Below are 19,282 nucleotides of genomic sequence, written 5' to 3' on the forward strand. Positions count from 1 at the left end.
AATAAGTTCTTTGCCCCCTGCTTTGAGCTGTACAGGTGTTGAGAAAGGCAGGCACAGGCTTGCTGAAGTATCACTATGTATTGCTATGCTTCTTTAAAAACAGTGGATTTTGTTAATGGTTGCTACTAATGATAAATGTTTATTTCTGCTTTAAAAAGGAATGCCATTGCTGCTGTCTTCAGAATGTCCTTGAGTACATTTTTAGTGTGACTTTAATCAAATGTCATTTTAACCCTAGTCCTATTCTGCAAATCTCTAGTGAAATTCTATTAATTTTCAATTAAACTTCAAGTAAACTAATTAGCATTTTCATTTCTATAGAGCAACAAAGGCAGAATCTGTAATGAGTCTATCCAGTTGTTCACAGAGGAATAAATGGTCTGGATGGATTTCTCCAGTGTATCTTTCTGGGGAACTTTGTCAAGTATATTACTTTTATCATTTTCTCCTCTGCTTTAGGCTCCAAATTAGATTTCTTGTGGTATACAAGACTGTATTCAGCCACTTCTTTCCCTAAGCTGTATTTCAGCATTCTTTCTGTCTTCATTGCAAATCTTTAATATTGCATCAGAGTGTTTTTTGCCAAAGTCAAAATGGTGTCTAGCTGAGGCAGGCACTGTGAAACCCTTGTTCTGAACAACTTCAGGACCTCAGTATGTCAGAGGGCAGGAGAAGAAATTTTATCTTTTCATTCTAAATACGTGAATAGAAGTGTCTGTATTACCTCACAGCTGGAAACAGGCTTAGATACAGATTGTTTCTGTCTCCATCCAGTATTTCATCCTCTCTTCCATTTTCTCTTATTGCTACCTCCTCCTCACAGACAGACGTGATCCTTGCCCTGAAGAGCTTCATTATAAAGAATATATAGTCCCTGAGAGGGAATCCTGGAGTTCTTCCAGGGTGGGTATGGTATCATAAACTTCCATCATTACTTCCAGCTTGCAGCTGTCTGTAGTGGTTTGCCTCTCCTTTAGTGTTGTGCTAATCTAATTGCTGGGTGCTGCAGTCCCCTTCCCTTGCTTGTGCCAGCTCCAGCGCTTCCGTGACCCTGTGCAGAGCTGTCGTAGGTCAGTAAGCTCAGCAGAAAGCTTACTTTTTTGGTTGGGTTAGTTTTGTGCCAGGTTAGCTGGATGAAATGGATCCTCTTAAGCTGCCATGGAACTGCAGCTCAAATCTGCGTTGTAGCCAAGCTGTAGATACATCTCTTTCAAGTTTAAAGGATATCGGAAGTGAGAGACTCACCCTGGCTAAGTTTCATACTGAACATAAACACTTGACTCAAGAAGCTGGGCTGCTGCGGTTCCCTTGGTAGTTGAGAGAGGACTCTGATCTCTGACGGATGCTTAGAGCACCTCAGGTAGTACCTACTGTGAAATCCTAATGACAGAGCTAGTCTTACTGAGCGAGGAGGATATCCAGGGAGTCCAGCCACCTAATTCAAACAATAAAGTTATTTCTACCTATAGCAAAGAGATTTAGCTCAACCAAATATAAACCAGACAGCCCTGGGCTTGCAGCAGCATGAGCAGCTTGGACCACTAGCCACGACCACAGAATAGGAGCCCATCTCTCACAAGTGCCAACTACGTTTAAGCCAGTGTTACACCAAAAGCATTAATTTCCGGCCCTGCCTTCAAGGATGCTTTAGTCTCAAAGAAAACCAAAGGTTTTGCTTTTAACCAAAACCAGCCTTCGTCTCTGTAAAATCCCCCCCTTGGTGATGCCTTGTTTCCTTCAGCACCAGCTCTCTGCAGCTGCAGCACTGCCCCGGAGCACCCTTTGTGCACAGGACCCCGTTCTTTTTCAGGAGCCCCCTCACAGAGGTGATTTTTGGCTGTTTTCTTTCTCTCCCCTGCTGACTGTGTGGGAATAACACTTTCCATGCCGTTGCCCTCTTTGCCAGACTGTGGTGCCCACAGGTCACCCTCACCTCAAGGAGCCAGCGTTGGCTTGTGAACACCTTACTCTGTTGTTTTTGTATTATTTTCCTGGTTATATGAATGAAGTGGGTTTCTCCAGCCATCAGCAAAGTGTGGGTACACAACACAGGCTTTTGTAAGAAAGCTGTTGTCTCCAGCAGAAGCTGGCACAGAACACGTTTGTCTCCATAATTCAGATGCACACTTCAGTGTGCGGTGTACAGAAACAGCGTGTCTCAAGACAAATCCCTAATTAAGGAACCCCTGACTGTTTTCCAACACATTCATGAGTTGGGAAGGGGAGAAGAAAAAACGTTGGGTAAGTTTTGATGAGATTTACCAATACAGGGCCGGAGCAGCTCTGCTGTGTATCTGTTGCTTTGGTGTGTCAGACCACCTGCGGTGAGATTTCTGCACCCACTGCTAGATGTAATGCCTGACAGCGTGTGCATCTCGTGTGTGAATGAGCCTTGTTCATTTGAAGAATGGATAAAGGGTTAAGTTACCAGACTAAAAAATTGGGAAGCCCTGCAGCTGGAGGGTCTGTTGTAGTGCCTGTTGAAGGGGCTCGCAGGGCAGCTGTGTGGGAGGCAGGCCTCTTCCCTGCGGTAAAGGCTGGTGCCTTGGGCTGCCCTGGCTTCGCTTGGCTGTGTGGTTTGTATTTGGTGAGGATAAACCTCTTTTCTGTGAGGAGTCGCTGCTTTCTGCTCCTGCAGAAAGCCTGGCTGTTGTGCTGAGGAGCTGCTGCGCCGTGCGGGGCCTTCGGCGGCTTTTGCTTCGACCTCTGCGGGACAGTTGGTGGCAGCACCTGAACGGGAGAGGGGAAACCTGCAAACGGTATTTCCTAAAGCCGGAACCCAGAGCGTTGCCCCTCGGTAGTCCGACCCGGCCGGGATTAGCCGGGGGGTGGCCTGCGTGGGGGAGGCCTGAGCAGGCCGCAGCCGGGCCAGCAGCGCGCGAAGTGGAGGCACCGCACATGGCGGCTCAGCGGAGAGAGGTGCGGACGGGTCAGGGGAGACACGGGGCAACGCTGGAGGCGAGGAGGAGGCAGAAGCAGAGGCCCAGGAGGAGATGCCGGAGGGGGGCACTCGGGGTGAGGTGCTGGGAGTGAAGCTGAGGGGCTTTCTCGAAGCGCTTGCTTCTTGGTTGTCTTTATTTCTCAGTACCACAGCCAGTAATTAAAAGTTTACGCTAATTGGCAGTAAATTAAGTGAAATTCCCTGGTTTGAGGCAGTTTTTGCCTGTGACACTAGGCTTAGATCCAAAAATGGAAAAAAACCGTGGTGCTAAACACCCCAGTGAGGCTTTACTGTTTGCAGGTGTAAAGAGAAAGTTTTCAAAAGCTCCTGAACAAGTCTCAGGGGGATGTGCGGGTTCTTAAGGCGCTCAACTCTTTAAAAATTTTATTTGTCTATGCTATGAAGAACCTAAATACTCATAAACTGCAAAATGTTCGTGTCTCAGGAGAAGTCCTCGCTGTGTTTTGTTGAGCCAGGCCGTAACTGAAAGCAATGGCATTTTACTGACATGGCATTCAGCCCTTTCTCATTACAGCCCGTGCAAACCAGCGGAGTAGTTAAAAGTGGCCATAACTTGCAGAAACAAACAGGAGAAATCACGTTAAAGTAAACGGGGGGGGGGGGGGGGGGGAAGTGTGTTTGGGCAAGAGGAGGGGGTTTTTACAATACTGTTTTGCTGTTTAAGGGAAGAACAGTGGGGAGGAGGAAATCCAGACTTCGTTATACTATTCTTAATAACATACTGGGAGATAAAATGATGTAATCCAGGCAAGAGGTTAGGCGGATTACCAGAGAAAGTACAGCAATTGGTTGGCCAGGTGTCTGTCTTGAAGCTTGAAAAGCAAAACCAGAGAGTAATGAAAACACTTGATGGAGCCTGTCTGATATCCAAGGCGAAAGGATGCACCAAAGGGTGAAGCGGCGTGTGGCAATGGCACATGCGCCCCGGTGCTGATTGCTAATGAGCCAACAGTCACTGCTTTATTCCGCATGCTGTAAGTGAAAATCTTCCTTCTCAGCACCTATGCCCTGGGGCAGGCATCCAAATGACATGCGAGTGGGCAACATGACAATTAGCGAGCTATTCTAGGCAGGTAATGTGTGCTGAGCATAATAAAATCGAAGCCATGTCTTGGAGGTTATGTGGGTCTTTCTGATGACTCCGTTCCTGAGGTAGTATTTCAGTTTTAAGGTATCAATCAAATCACTTAAAAATTTCTTTCTACTGTAATCAAAACTATTAAGTAACCTGATGAGACAAAAGGTAGAACATGTTGAACTAAAGGTTGAGGTTTTAAGGTAGGCAGTTCTGTTTTTCATATTACTTTTGCCTACATAACTGTGTTAGTCTGAGTTGAGTCTCACTGAAGTGAAAGGCTCCAGAGTTACGCCACTGTGAATGAGAACAGCATCCTTTTTAAGAAAGTAGTTCTGTGCAAATCCTTTTTCATTTTCTTTTGACTTTCTTTTGACTTTTACCAAAAAGGCCTATGCAAGGTTATTAATGCTACAAGTTATAGGATTTGACCTCATGTTTGACAGAAAGCTATTCTCAATTCTAAATTACTTTTGGGTCACATTTCATTGCATGGCACGGATTAAGCTTGAAAGAAGCTGGGTTTGGTTCTGTTTCTTTTTGTTTGTTTGCTTAGGGTTCCTAAGCACTTTCCTGGCTGACAAATCTTATTTGTGACAAACAGAAAGCTATTTTCTATGAGCCTAAAGACTTTTTAAAAACCTGAATATGAAAGTTTCCATTGTTCTAATAATAATATGTGATGTTATGTTGTGTGGTATGAAAATATGGAAGTAGAGCAGGGAAAATTGGGACAATCCTAAGGTGTTATTTTATACTTACTTTTGGGGTTATATTCTAAGGGTTTGGAAATAAGAGAGATCTCTTTGGCTTAGATTTTAAGTAAACAATTACCATATCTAGATGCATTTCAGTGCTGCCCCTGAGATCTTGATTGTCCTGACTTGTCTCTAGTTCGCTCGCTTCTCTTAGAGCAGTGTTGGCGCAGGATGCTCTGTTTTGGCAGTGGTAACAATTCATGCTCATTTTGTCCTGCAGTAGGTGTTGACAGAAGGTGCATCACAGGAGAGGACCAGGCTCTAGGTGGCTTTTGCGTTTTAGCACCTGAGCCAACATGCCTTCTGTTTTAGATTATCTATGTAGCAAAGCATTTTAAAATTATGGCCTTGAGCAGCGTAACAGCATTGCTGTAACTTCTGGTATTTGGAACTATTGATAATAATAATAATTTGGGAGTCACTTTGTGGTCCCCTGAAGAAAGTGAATGTGTAATTAGATATTTGAATTAATTACGTTCCACTTGAGTTAACTGAGATGCCAAAAGGCTAAATGAGTCCCCCAGGGGCTCATGACAAGTTGGTGGCAGAACTGAAAATAAAATGTAAATATCTTCACTTCCATGCCTCTTCCCTTAGCTGTAGACAAAACTGGTAATTGCTCTTACTTTACCTTTTTTTTTTTAAAGCAGGGGCCGTGCGTTCCAAAACGGAGGCTAGGCAAAATGCCAAGCATTGAAGAAAGCAAAACTTTGCAGAAGCAGTATTTGCTTTAGGTTATCCTCAGTGTTCTTCTGTCTCCCACAGACTGAGAGGGGATGCTTTTCAGTGGAAAATGTACGATGCGGTCAAAGAGCTGAAGAGCCTACTGAGAGCTCTGTTTGCAAATTCTTCGTTGGAGGTAAGTTGTATAAACACACTCCTGTAAATCAATTTAATTTATATAATTGAGGTGACAAATTAGAGAAAACAACCTAGTGACAAACTATTGTAATTATAGAAAATCAGCCTGTCAACTAATTGAAGTAACAATCTATCAACAAAATTTATATATTTAAATACCATGCTACATACAGTAATTACAAACGTAAACCTGGTGAAATGTTGTCTCCCCTTTTACAAGGGGAAAAAAGTATTTGGAAGCCTGAACTTTTTAAGGCTCTGGTTTTGGAGGTTGTGCAAAGGTAGGTTTGTGTCATGCTTTTGTTGCTGCTTAAAGTGGTCAGCTGTAGACAAAAACTCTTTGAATATTGGCAAAATCTTGGGAGCAATGAACTTTTCAGAAAGGAATTTTTATTTTGTTTGTAGTCCAGTAAGAATTCTTGACATGAGTTTTAATAGGTTGTGACAAGTGTTGTGTTGATGTGCAGTGTTTTTCCCCAGAGGTACTTGGAATACTATTTTCTGAGCAGCAGTAATCATAGGTAATTATTATTAAAATTGGTCAGTTATTAATTATTACTATACTCAATCATTTTGTGTAAATGAGCTCTTAATTGGCATTCATGCAGAATGTTTTATGTGCTTATCCCTAGCATAAGGAAGAGTGAGCGGGAGCAGAGGTAGTTCTGCTTAGCTACAGTTATTTTAGATGCAGTGTATGATTATGTCTATAATTCCATTTAGTACAGTGCAAATGCAGTAAATGAGACTAAGTATACGCATGATGTCCCTCGTACAAGTATCCCAACCTTCTGACACGGTCATGGTAACTGAGGTGTAAGAGACAGAGTTTTCACTCTTCGAGGCTCGTGCCCTACTCTACAAGTAGGCCCATCGAGAACCTTCAGCCCATTTGCACTATGAAGAGCATTGCTGATTTAAATAAGGGTGGAAAAGAGAAGGAAGAACACTGCTACTTCACTTTTGGGCTGCAAAGCATTTCTCCATGGGAATGCTGGGGAAGAAATACCCCTTGCTGCAATGTTAACAGAAACTGTGACGCTAATAATGTTCTGTGTAAACAGTTTGCAAAAATCTGATGGTATAAACAGCAGAGAAGTAAAAAAAGCATGCAGGGACTTGTTCAGGTTCCCAGCAGCTAGAATTTTTATTATCTTTACAACACATACCGTGATAGTATCAAAGACAATGCCAAGACACAGTCACCATGATAAAGCATTTACACACGTGTTCTCTTCTTGAAAAACAGTAAGAAAGAGAGAAGAGATTATGAACTTCAAAGAGCTGCCTTTAAGCTAGGAATATTTATACACAAGCTGTCAGAAAACTGTTTGTCCCTTGCTAGCGCAGGAACAGTCTTCACTTGAGCCAAATCCCTAAATGAAAGCCAGGGCAATAGGCAGCCTTGAAACTCTGCATTTTGGCAGTTAGCCGGTTGGGATGGCACTTGTGTCAAACACCATTCATGCAGTAAATGTATGCATGCGTGCAACAGTTTTTTAAGATAGTGCAATGCTGTTGGTACGTTTGCTTTGCTCTAAGTACACGTGTCATGCCTACAAGCACCAGTAGCTGAGGTTATTTTGACAGACTCCAGAGCACAGGTAAACTCAGGTGGTTCATTCCCTAGGCATTTCCCATTCTTCTTCAGGAAATTGCCATTCAATGAAAGACAGGCTAGCAGACTGAAGGCTGGGATATATGATGGCATCCTTCCTGACTGCTCTCCTTTTGGTCAGGGAGGAATTCAGCAGGTGACTGAGCTTAGGGCAGCGGTGGATCACATCAGAAGTGTAAATGTAGCTTCAATGTGTTGTTCTCTTGTTCAGCCCCAGCCTATGCGTAATGTTGGTGCCTCTGGAGTCTTTAAAAACAAAAAAAAGTGTGGTGTGTTTGTGTTTTGTTTTGGTTTTTTTTGTTGTTGGGATTTTTTTGTGGGGGGGTGTTCTCACCCCCCCACCCCCGGTTGGCTTGGTGTGTAAGTTTTGCATGCCTGCAGTATTATGGACTGAGAATGTAGAGGTGGGCAAGTCCATTCTGGGTGTTTTATAGGATAATGTGAATAATGGATGATGCAGATAATGTGCCACGTGGTTAAATACAGGTTAAATACATTCAAAATACTGTCTGCTAAGCAGCTCTTCGCATTCGTTTAAAGTTTCATGGTGGTTTTTTTGGGGGAGGGGATGCTGGCAAGGGGTGGAGGTAAATTGTGTTTAGTCATTGAATGCCTGACAGAATGTGCTAGAAGGTGTCAGTTTTAGGCATATTTTTTTTTGTGTAATTCTGCAAGCGTTTGTGCAAAGCAAAAACTGTTAAAATATAATCCCCTAAGGAAGTGAAAACCAAAATAAAACATAACATTCTTTGATTAACTTTTTCAATAGAAGCAGAATTAGGCCACTGCCCAACACTTTTGCATATGATTTTATTTAAGACTTCTGAGCTAATTTTACTGACCTTATTTAGTATCTCATTTCATAACCAGTTCATTTAAATCAGTAGTAGGGTATGGGTGTTCAAAATGTTTTCTGATATATTAGTCTTGAAACATTCACATCATAATTCTCTTTGTCCTTGCATTTAGTACATCCAAAATTGTCATGAAAATATATTGTACCTTTTGAGTGATTCTTTGCTGGACCATTCTCCTTGCATACCCTGGTACAATTTGGCTGCTCTCCTCTTTGTGGTAAGATTCATATTTGGAAACTTTTTGTGGTCTGTGTGTATTTTACCCTCACTATTTTTGATATGTATCTGCAGAAAGGAATGGGCAATGTGTAGCCCTTCAGTAAAGGCTGAATCTTATTTTAGTAAGAGTTATGCAAACCCATTTAACTTGTTTACTGAACAAACATGCATTCACAAAACTTTGAGTGACACTTGACTTCTACTACAATGTAAAGTGGAAATGAACACAGGGATAAAAGTGGGAGAATAAAAAAAGAGGATGATAGAAGTACCACTTTTTTTTCTAAGAATAAAGCTGTTCTACACTCAGCCACCAACCCCTTCTTTTTAATATAAATTTAGAATGATTTAAGGATACTGTAGCATTTTAGATGCTTATTGCAGGATTTCTGAAGCTATGCACTTTTTTTAGGGCTTTGAATAAATGAAATACTGTCTGAGTTATTGTCCTCCATTACTGTACTGTCTGAGCAACTCTTAATCTTTAAAGTACTTACTCTGACAACACCCCTGTGAGTTGGGGAAGTTCTATTATCCTTTTCAGGAGTGAAGAACTAAGGAACAAAGAGGCTCAGGCTGAGATTTCCTTTTTAAGCTCCTTGCCTTGATTAGAGTGAGAACTAGGTTATCTAAGTGCCTTCTCTGTTTGCATTTATGTTTGTTAGTGGTGCAGTACTAATTGAAGGTCAGAGAGTGAGGAATGTTTTGGGTAAAGTCAGTGAAAGTGAAGTGATTCGTTTTGAATACATGTAATCAATCCTTTTATGCAAAAGGTAAATAGGGCCTGAACTGCTTTTTAGAGGAACTAGTTCGGGGGATTATATGACGTGATGACTGGGGCAGCGCATTGACACGTGGGCTTTGTGTGGGACTGAGGGGGGAAAAAACCCCACACTCCTTCAGTACCCAGGCCCAATAAACCACTCTGCGATCAACTCAGACTGCCTAAAGGTTGCTGAAATTTGTTGGGCTGGTGAAGAAAATTGAGTCTCCATTTACATGGTGGTTCCCTGGAAGCAGAACTTGCGTGGTTCAGGCTTGCTGTCCTGCAAACACAGCTTGCAAGGGTGGCCACCACCCTTTTCTCTTCCCTAGCTGGGCTGACACCTCTTTAAAACACCTATATAAATATGTTGATTTTTTCTCCTACCTTTGTTTGCCGTGTAATTTGGTTGTACATTCCCGATGGAGCCCTGAATTCAAGTGTGATTTCTTTTAACTAATAAACTGTATGGCTTATGGTTTTCATTATATATAGTTTGAACTTCATGGTTTTTGACCCAGAAACAGGGAAGCTTATAGCGATGCCTGAAGTCTTAGTGCAGTGTATTACTTCAGAGTCCCAGGAAGACATTTTTTTCCCAGGTCAGCAAATGCTTGTGGGTTTGATAGATATTCTCAATTATGTCTCCAAAAATGAATTATGAGTTGTGAAAGGAACAGAATACATACACTTATAAGTCGTTGGGGGATTCGACTGTGTAGTCCCAGAACTGTTTCTCAGAGGAGGAGGTTATACGAATCAGGGAAAGAAAAAAAAAAAAGCTTTATTACTTGTAGTAGCAGTACTGATGAAGGCTGATGTGGAGTGCATGTTGTATGTATTTGTAGGTGCATTCATGTTGACTGAAAGTGTTTTGTCAGTGTGTCTTTTTTTTAAGAACTGTTTTTCATCAAAGTGTGACCTCTCAAGGGAAATGACTTCTTATATACATGGTTTGGTTCTCTTCAATATGAAGAGAAATTCCCTATTTACAGCATACAGGCACTGTCCCTACAGTACCATTTTGTCTTGCCTCTGTCCAGTGAGCGTGGGACTGACTGAGACTCAGAACTCTGATTTCTACTTGCAACCCATGCTAGGGCTCTACTCCACAATGTTGATCAAGTCAAATAACTTGGCTTTATTTTCATATTTATTCAGTGGAAAAAATGAAATTGGTTTCTTTAGTTGCTTTGAGCTTTGCTAATAAATACTGTATCCATTGGCTATTTTTATATTTATATTGCCTATAATATGCTGAATAATTTGCAGGTACGAGATAATAAATTACACGATGATTATTTCATGGCTGAGTGTTTTTCAAGGGATTCTGAGAAGACTAAGCATGAGACTGCCATGCAATTTCTGTTAGAATTGGATGCCTTATCTCTTTCATAAGAAACCTGCATCGTTGTACACAAAAATTTTTTTTTTTGAGAGATGAGATGTCATGGAAAAGGTCTCTTGGAGGTCAGTCAAACTGTGTAGGATGACTTTTTTTTTTTTTGTGGTAAAACTATTTGCATACCTCTATGTTAAGTAGGAAATGCAATATCCTAGCTAGCAGCGAGAGAGAGTTGTCTTATTTTGTCAGGCTTTTCTTGAATTTTAGATCAGTCTAATGCTGGGAGGGAGGGGAAATGAAGCTGCTTGTGCCGGAGAAAAGGAAAAAGGCTAGTGATAGCACCTGTTCTTTATCAGTGGAGATAAGGGGATTGTCTTACCTATCATCTGTTCCCTTTCTGTCTAATTTGCAGTCCATTTCCTAGAGCTAAAATCCAGCCTTCTTCTTTACAGCCTATGGAACAAAACCCAAACAGTTCTCTCTTCCCACTCTGGCCGTATGTGTGTTATTGCCTCTTTGCTCTGGACTCTTTTGAGTGGATGTGCATCTCTTACTGGTCTGTATTTGTCCAAGGCAAATGCAGCTTTGTAGCCAAATCCTTAACTGGTGTTGGACAGAGTTGTGCAGCTTGTCTCTTCAGATTTTGTAGTCAGGATCTTCCAGTGTGAAAGAACTTTAAAGAAGTCGTCCTTGGCCTGTGAAATTTATGACACCTTAAGTAAATCAGGGCTTCTAAGAGCCTTTTCTTTTTAATATTTTGGCTTTATGCATTATGAACATTTCTGTTTTTTCTTCCTATACCTTTAATGCGTCAGGAAGAAAAAAATACAATATATTCTTCCTAAACAAAATGATAACAATTGAACTTGCGTTATTTGGTCCGAGTCACTTATAATCTAGTTTCTAGTAGTGCCGGGCATGGTCTGAAGCTGAAGTACTATATTGGTTTTAAACCAGCTAGTGTCTTATGCAGAGATTAAGAGAACTCAAATGGCAGTAGAGCAACACAGTTAAGGAATACAGTTTTAACAGCAAAAGGGGATTTTTATGAGGGTTTATTTTATATTCCTAACGCTTACCGTACTGCTCAGCAGTGCAGATGGTTTTGGCACATTGCAGTTCCATTAAAGGTACAGATTTTCAGAAATGAGGGTGCGTAGTGTGACAGCGGGCTGCAGATAAAACCTTGGCTATTGAAGGGTAGATGAGAAGAGCTGGTTTGGGGCATCAAAAGAAAGAGTGCACCAAGTATAGCTACTATTTCAAGCTCTATAGTGGTTTTTCACTATATTGACCGATGAGATCGAACAGAGCTTTATAACACAAAGGCTAAGCGAGCAGCCTGTTTGGCACTTCAACTAGAGTTTTAAAAATGAAGTTATTTCTAGGCTGTCCATGGACCATGGAACAGTTACCTCCCCAGGAAAATTAGAACATCTTAAGTGTTTCAGGCAGCATCTTTGATACTACTTTGGCCAGGAAGTCTTGTAATAAAATGTTTTACCTAAAACAAGAGAGGGGGGAAAACACTTGGAGACCCAACCACCACCGCAGGATCTTTCTGTGAGAAAATGCACCATATTTTGGGTTGGTTGCAACTGTATTTGTGGCCAGAAGGGCCCTCTTAGGTTTAACAGCTGCTGCAGATGCTCCATGTTGAGAGTTTGGAAAGCAGTTTGAAATGCATAGGAGCAACTCTATCAAACCCAGGAACGTATGAGCATGGTGGTTACTGCTCTTTCAAACACTTCAGTTGAACGCAACTTTCCAAAGATACCATGCATGGAGTAATGAACAGAACTCCTAAACTGTTTTGCCTGAGGTTCTGTATGCAGCACCTGAATTTGAAGTTGCATGGTAATATGCTTAGAGGCATATTTTGGGAAGTTAGACTGTTTATGGAAATATAGTAAAGTTTTTAAGCTCTGGGAGTTCATAAGTTTCCCCCTTGTCTCTTTATTCTGGCAGTAGCCATTTACAACTGCCTTTTTTAGCCACGGGAAGTCCTTTCTCTTGAACTGTAGTAGTATGTGAAATGTATTCCCTGTAAAGGCAACATCTGTGCTTCTTTGTGAATCGCCAGTCAGAAGGGGTGCTGTATATGCTAATCATCTCAACCATGTTAATGGTGAGGAATGATAATTATTTTCAGGTGGTGGTAGGTGCTGTTTGACACCTAGGGAAGGAAGATTGAGACCATAAATTATTGCAGACATCTGCAAAGATGTACTGCTACAAGGTGTCTCTTCCTTTCTGTTTAGCTGCTTGCCTGAGTGTGTTTAGATTGAAGAAAAAGGGGAAAAGCATGCACATTAGTAAAGTCTTCAGTTAATCAGAATTTGATTACAATAAGAGCTCGGAAATAATCATATGGTGTTGTTAATTATTAGAAAGATGATGTTGTATGTAGAAGTAATTGCAGTAAACAGCCCAGCTGGAAAAAAATTGTTCAGAATTTCAGCTGCTAAACTGTATACTTTGAGCTATCCCTGCCTGTTAATTGCTTCATTGTTCATTTATTTCTTACTTTGTATTATGTAAATGCCTGACATTTGCCACCCAGATAAGTACATCATTGTCCTAAGAATTTTTTGGCACGTGAGAAAACAGTTCTCTGAAAGACTTCCTAATCTCTGTGCCATGTTCGTGGAGTTAATAGTATCCTTTGGATGTTTTGACTATTTAAGGTATTATTTTTTTTCTGGCCTATCTCTGTTTCAGGTGAAATCAGTTCGCCCTGGCCACTCACAGGGTTAATGGCAGAGCCAGCAAATGACTCCCTGATCCTGTGTCTGTCTGTCTAGAGCATTTGGAAAAAACCCATTTCTTTCAGAAATCTTCGGGGCCAGGCATTTTTGCCTCTCCTTAAACTCAGTCTTCCCTCTGCTTGCCTTCAGTTCAGGTTTGCTGGACTTCAAGGTGGATAAAAATACAATTTACGTTTTAATCTCCTCCTCTTCAGTAAGTAACAAAGTTTTCTAATGAATTATAAATTTCTGCTTCTTTTTACTAGTGCTTCAGTGTATAAGCCTCTGATGTTGAGGTGAAACTATAATGTTGATGCTGAAATTTTCCACCCCTCCTGAATATTGACATAAATGTGATTTACCAGGAGTGAGAAACTGATACAATTGTTTATTTTATAACTTCCTGCGTGGTTATTTGCACCTTAAGGGAGATCACGGCATAGAGCTTAAGGGCATTGAAAGACAAGCTGTTTCACACCAACGGTGAGGTATGGGTTTACGTGCACGGCATTGCGAAGGATCTCCTGATCAGTAGGAACTTGCAGTGGTAGCACAGTGGTCTGTGAGTGTCTTTCCAGGTTCTAATTCAAACTCTTGAAATAGGTTTTAAGTAATTCGTAAGCTTCTTGTTGTTCCCCTGCCAGGAGTTTGTGTAGCAAATAAAAAATATAGATGGAGTGTGGGATGCTAGCAAGAAATTCAGAGGACTAAGGTTTAATTCCTCATGACTTGGTGCATTTTACTTAACCTATGACTATGCTGGAAGCTGTGTTAGAGATACTTCTTTTTGCAGTGTGAGGATATGGACGTTTTAGCCTTGTGATGCTGGATGCAACACAGTTGTACTTTTACCTGGGTTGCCTGACAGACGCCCCTGAGGCGGCGTAGCCTGTTAGCTCCTGGAAATGGTAATGTGACCATTCAACAGTTGGTGCCTGAACACCATCAGTTATGTCTGTGTGGCACAGTGGCCTATCGATACACCTGAAGTCAGTGGTGAGACTTGGGTAGAAGAAATATTATGCTTTTTCACCACTGTGATACAGAATCCTCCCCACTGTAAGTAATAGATGGCAATATAAGTTATTGAATCTGCTCATCTTTTATGACCTTGGCAATAATAAATGAACTTCTCAGTGTAATGTTAGAATGTTGAAATACATATTCAATATATCTCATAAATTAGTTAGTAGATTTTTGCAGGTGTTGAATTCCAGTTTGAAAAAATAGAACAAAAAATGAATTGGTTTTTTTAAACCTTAAAATCTGATGGTCCAAGTAAATGTTAAATCCATGTGTGCATATGAAACTTGGATCAATAATTTAGTTCATTTCTAATATTAAAATGACATAGCCAGCATTTTTTAAGAAATGGAAATCTGTTGATTGAGACAGTGAGTACAATTAAAAAAACTTGACAATTCAAATTCTGTTAGGGTCTGTTTGAGCTGTTCTGAATGTGCATCCTCTTGGGTTGCGAGGAACAAAAGTGTAACTGATTGTTGATGTGATTGCATATTCATGTGTGCTGCTAAAAATCAAATGAAACTTTTTGCTTTGAAAAGAAATAGTTCAAAATGGTAAAATGGTTTTAAGAGTTGCAGTACACTCCACCAGGGATGGAGTAGTGAAGCAAATTATTAATTGCATTTGGAGATGGGCAAATTTACTATGCTTTATGTTGAATATTAATAGTGTCCAAGTCTTAAATATGAGATTGTATGAATTCATAGCTAGTGCTGTGAACCGTAGCCTGAGTTTGGATTTGGTTTCCAGCTCTTCCACAGAACTACAGGGTGACCTATGGGAAGCCATTCCCTAAATCTGTCCAAAACAGAATTCAATGTGGCATAACAGTTGCAGTGAGTCTGAGCTTGAACTATGGAAGAAATTAACCCATTTCATGAAGGGTATTTAGTGAAATCTTTAACATCAGTCCCAAAGGGAACTGAAATTCTTCACTGCTCAAGTAAAACTCTGAAGCCATGGCAGGCTTCCCATACAGGTATTCCTGAAATTATAGTCATGGTCTTTCATTGCAAGAGGAGTTCTCATGGGAGAATTTCATCATAGTTTAGAACTGACCAACAGAGAGCTCCTTATCTGATCTCAATTTAAAACTTACCCCGAGATTACGTGAGAGAGGTAAATTGCCCTTCCCAAATATTAAGAGCAATGTAATGACTTGAAATAGATAGCGTGATGATGCACGATGTGCCTTTAGTAATAAAGCAGACATGTTTTCATTAAGCATAGGCATAAAAACAAAATACTTCAGCTTTTGGCTAATAGCTTGAAATTGTAAAAGGGCCAATCGTGTGTGACGCAATGTGATAAAATCCAAATTTTTGCAACTACAGATCTGTGACTATAGGGAGAAAAACCAAGGTTTTGAAGGGGTTGCCTGTATCCTTTTATTATTCTACTAATCCATCCAATTCCTCATATCTACTTATCCATTCATCCTGTCCTTATCTTGAGGGCACTTAAGCTTTTGTTGTAATCCATATGGATAAATCATAATAACTCATAAATTATAATTTTGCAGTAGGAGAAGTGCTATAAGAATATCCATCAGTCTGTCAGGTCCTTAGCTTGAGGCCTGAACCTGGGGTTCATTTTTTCAGTGAAGCAGAACCTTTATTAATAATGCTCTGTTGCTCACTCTGCATGTTAAGGTGTGGAGGGTAAATGCAATCGTACTTTAAATTAGGCGCTTAAAGTCACACGAAATGACAAGCAGGTTTTTTTTGGAAGTGGACGTCGCTGTTTTAATATGAAAAATGTTCATAGGCTATAAAGAAGTAATTCCAGTCCAGATATAATCTGTGAAGGGCCTATTAGTTTTTTGATTGCTAGGCCTATAGTGGGATTACACAGCAAAGCAGATAGATTGTATTTGTCAAAAATGACAAGAGTTTTTCCAAGAAATCCATACTGCAGGAGCTATAGAAGAATCAACCTAGTTTTCTGTTATTGGAAAACCACATTTATTAAGCATTTAGAGAAGGTACTGACGTTCTAAGATAAGGTTGGGAAGGACACACCAATAGGCCAAACTGAAAGGCAGCTGAAAACGCATCTTTCTTTGAAAAGGGTAGCAAAAGCTTGCTAAGTATGCAAATGCTGTATGAGAGAATATTAGCACCCTGTGAGGCTAATCTGCAGCACTGATCTAAGACTCAAAAGATGTTGAGAAGAAAGTTGCAGTGTTTAGTGGCCTTTGGGCAGGCTCCCCAGCACGTTGTGTTCTGAGTGGTGGAAATGCTGAGTTTCCCAGTCGGATGTTCCCAGTGTCCTGTGGTGTAAACACAAAACCTAGCAAATTGGACAGGATCGGATAGTATAAAAATAGAGATAACTACGGTTAGCAGAGAGAAAGGAAGACTAAGCAAGCAAAGTAATAAAGACCGATGGAAATACTCCATTAGCTAGGTGGGTTACTCTGTAAGTCGGGGAGGACAAATAACTATCTAGAAAGGTGGTGGTGGGGTTGTGTTTGGTTGGTTTGAGTTTTGTTGTGTTTGGTTTTTTTTTTGTTATATGGTTTGGGGTTTTTTGTTTGGTTGTTTGTTTTTTTTCCCCTAAAACAGAAGTTTGTTCTGTTGGAGCCTGACTTGCATTCTGGAGGAGAGAGCTGGAAGTCATACTGGAAACAAAATATAGTCTCTCTCAACTTTGATCTGTGCATTAGCAGCTTGCCTTAGCTGTGTGAATAGGATTTATGAGAGATGAAAGATGGGACTCGCAGACAGGGCACTGAAATGTCAGTGAGGTCTGGATTCAGGGGTGCATTTTGCTTCTGCCACAGTCTCTCTCGATGTTTCTAGTAAATCATTTAGTTGTTATAGGAGCTCTTCTGGTATTTATTTTTTCTGGCCCTTGTTCTATGTTTTCAGAGGATGCACTTTGAGAATTTTCGCTCAGTACCTTACACTAATAATTTTGGTCTCTAGAAGAGACTGAAGTACAGAAAATAAACTTGTTGAGCGTATGAAGATAGCTTCAAGGATCACAAAGTGGGAATTACTTGAATAAAGATTTCATACAGTGAGTACATACTGGTTAAAATTATTGTTTATCTGGATTCCAAAGGCTGTTCAAAAAATTGCTAGAAATGGAGGAAAGCCTAGCTCCTCAGGCATGAGGGGAACTCGGGAAACACTTCTGATTCTTCCCCGAAAGGCATTGAGGATACTCAGCGCTCTCAGGTTTTTCATCTCTCTGAAGTTCCTGTAGTAACTTTAGGACTGTATGAGTGTCATGTGGTTGGGGAAGAAGTGAAGAGTTTTAATGTATGCAGCTTGAACTACTGAGGAGATTTTGGATAGGAATGGTGCAGCAAGGGTAGAAAATAACGAAAACTTCTAACAGATGAGAGCCATCGAAATTTTAGTGTTTTCTGAAGGAGATGAGGCACGAAAGGGGACTTCCTGGATAACTCTTCGTAGGAATAAACTAGTTTGTGGTTTGACTCATAGCATAATCATACCCAGGCCAAAGCTAAGATATTTGTACTGGTTAACTTCTGCCTAAATCTTTATAATGTCTAAGCAGTCAATTATGACTCTCTTATAGCATTATCTTTCCTGAGAAGAATAAAGTTGGGCTGAATTATCTTAATAAGTAAGCCTTTTCAAAGGGAAAATACATGTAAATTCCAATGCATGTGGTTTGACTTGTGTGTCCATGTTTGCTTAAACCTCACATCACCTCTTTTGTATCATCTTATCACCAGGATAATAGGAAAGACAATGTGTTCTTACAGGAAAACTTGTGGGTGTATATGGATTTTTTTTGTTTTGTTTTCTCCTCCCCAGAGAAAAAAATCAATTACATGGGGAGGAACATTTGCTGAATGCACGTACCTGTATGCAGTAGCATTTGAAATAAGCATTTCACCCATTTTTGTGAACTTCTGCATGGAACAGAAAATGTAAAGGCAATATTTGGGAACTCAAACAAGATATGTGGAAGAAGGAAGCATTGGTCAAAGTTTCCCACTTAGTCTCTTTGAGCTTAATGGGTGAATACCAAGCTGTGGACAGAGCCAGCGAAATGCATCTGATCACTTGATTCCAACTATAAGCTTACGGTATGCAGGCCCATGCCAGAATAAATTCTGCCCTACAGGATAACATTCATGTTTTTTCACTGGATTAAACTGCAGAAATGTGATTGTTTATTTTGCAGGAAATTAAGTCTTCTTATGTTCCTGGTAAATGAAACAAAATTTTGCATTGATGCCTTTGCTAGAAAAGTCAGAACACTGAACAGTGTTTGCTTATGGTCTGCATATTCTTTGTCAGTTATGCCTATATAGGTGGCAAGGTCATTAAATATTGTCTTTTGGCTCAAGGTAGAGTGGAAGGTGCTATGAATTTAAGTAAACACACCCCCATGCTTCCTCCTCTCCACCCCCAAAAAAACCTCTCCAGCAAAACAACAACAAACAAAAAAATCCCACCCCCCCCCCAAAAAAAACCAAACCCAAAAACCAAACCCAAAGCTCGGCACCTGATGAACTACAGAAACACAATCAGGCTTGCTTATCCCTTTGAGAAAGATGGGTTTATTAAATCATAGATTAAAGATGGGAAATTGTTGATTTTTATCTCTCTCTCAGACAAGATCCAATTTAGCTGATAGAGAGCTGAAACCTGAAGAGAATTCTGCAAGTTGTTTATTTTCTTCACAAATACGTAGCTAATACTTAATTTGCAAAACATGTCCTCTGTTATGTTCCTCTTCAAACCTTTTATCTGTCATGAAGATTATTGAAAAAATGTTGAGATAAGTTGTTGTAATTTATTCCGCTTCTGGAGGCAGCCTAGGCTTTTCGAAGGCCAGCAATAGCCACAGGTGTCTAATTCCACAAACTTAAAATGAGTTCTGAATGCTCAAACCCTGCTGGCTTTGCTGGAGGTTCTGCAAAAAGTGGAGAATTTTCCTGTTTTTTAAAAATCTTTCAGTAGCTTCCATATATGACAGAGCTTAGAAGGGGCACGTGTAGTCTCCAAACTCATAATACTTTCCATGGGACTCCCAAGGGTGCTGCTGTTGCAGCAGAGATGGAC

The 19,282-nt window shown here is 40.5% G+C and overlaps 1 protein-coding gene across 5 annotated transcripts in view; it reads left to right on the forward strand.

Moving 5' to 3' along the window:
- Positions 1 to 2,671: 2,671 nt before the first annotated feature.
- Positions 2,672 to 19,282, forward strand: part of LRRTM4 (leucine rich repeat transmembrane neuronal 4) — a 500,845-nt gene continuing 484,234 nt past the window's right edge. For 3 of the 5 annotated variants that reach the window (XM_075074542.1, XM_075074549.1, XM_075074541.1), the window contains exons 1-2: positions 2,820 to 2,919; positions 5,561 to 5,654. The gene's annotated coding sequence lies outside the window, so the exon portion shown is untranslated. Of the gene's footprint in view, positions 2,760 to 2,819; positions 3,016 to 5,560; positions 5,655 to 19,282 lie in introns of those variants that run through there. The other 2 variants (XM_075074544.1, XM_075074543.1) reach the window with 2 other exon arrangements.

The sequence above is a fragment of the Phalacrocorax aristotelis genome, chromosome 24, assembly GCF_949628215.1.
Source record: "Phalacrocorax aristotelis chromosome 24, bGulAri2.1, whole genome shotgun sequence".
Classification (NCBI taxonomy): domain Eukaryota; kingdom Metazoa; phylum Chordata; class Aves; order Suliformes; family Phalacrocoracidae; genus Phalacrocorax; species Phalacrocorax aristotelis.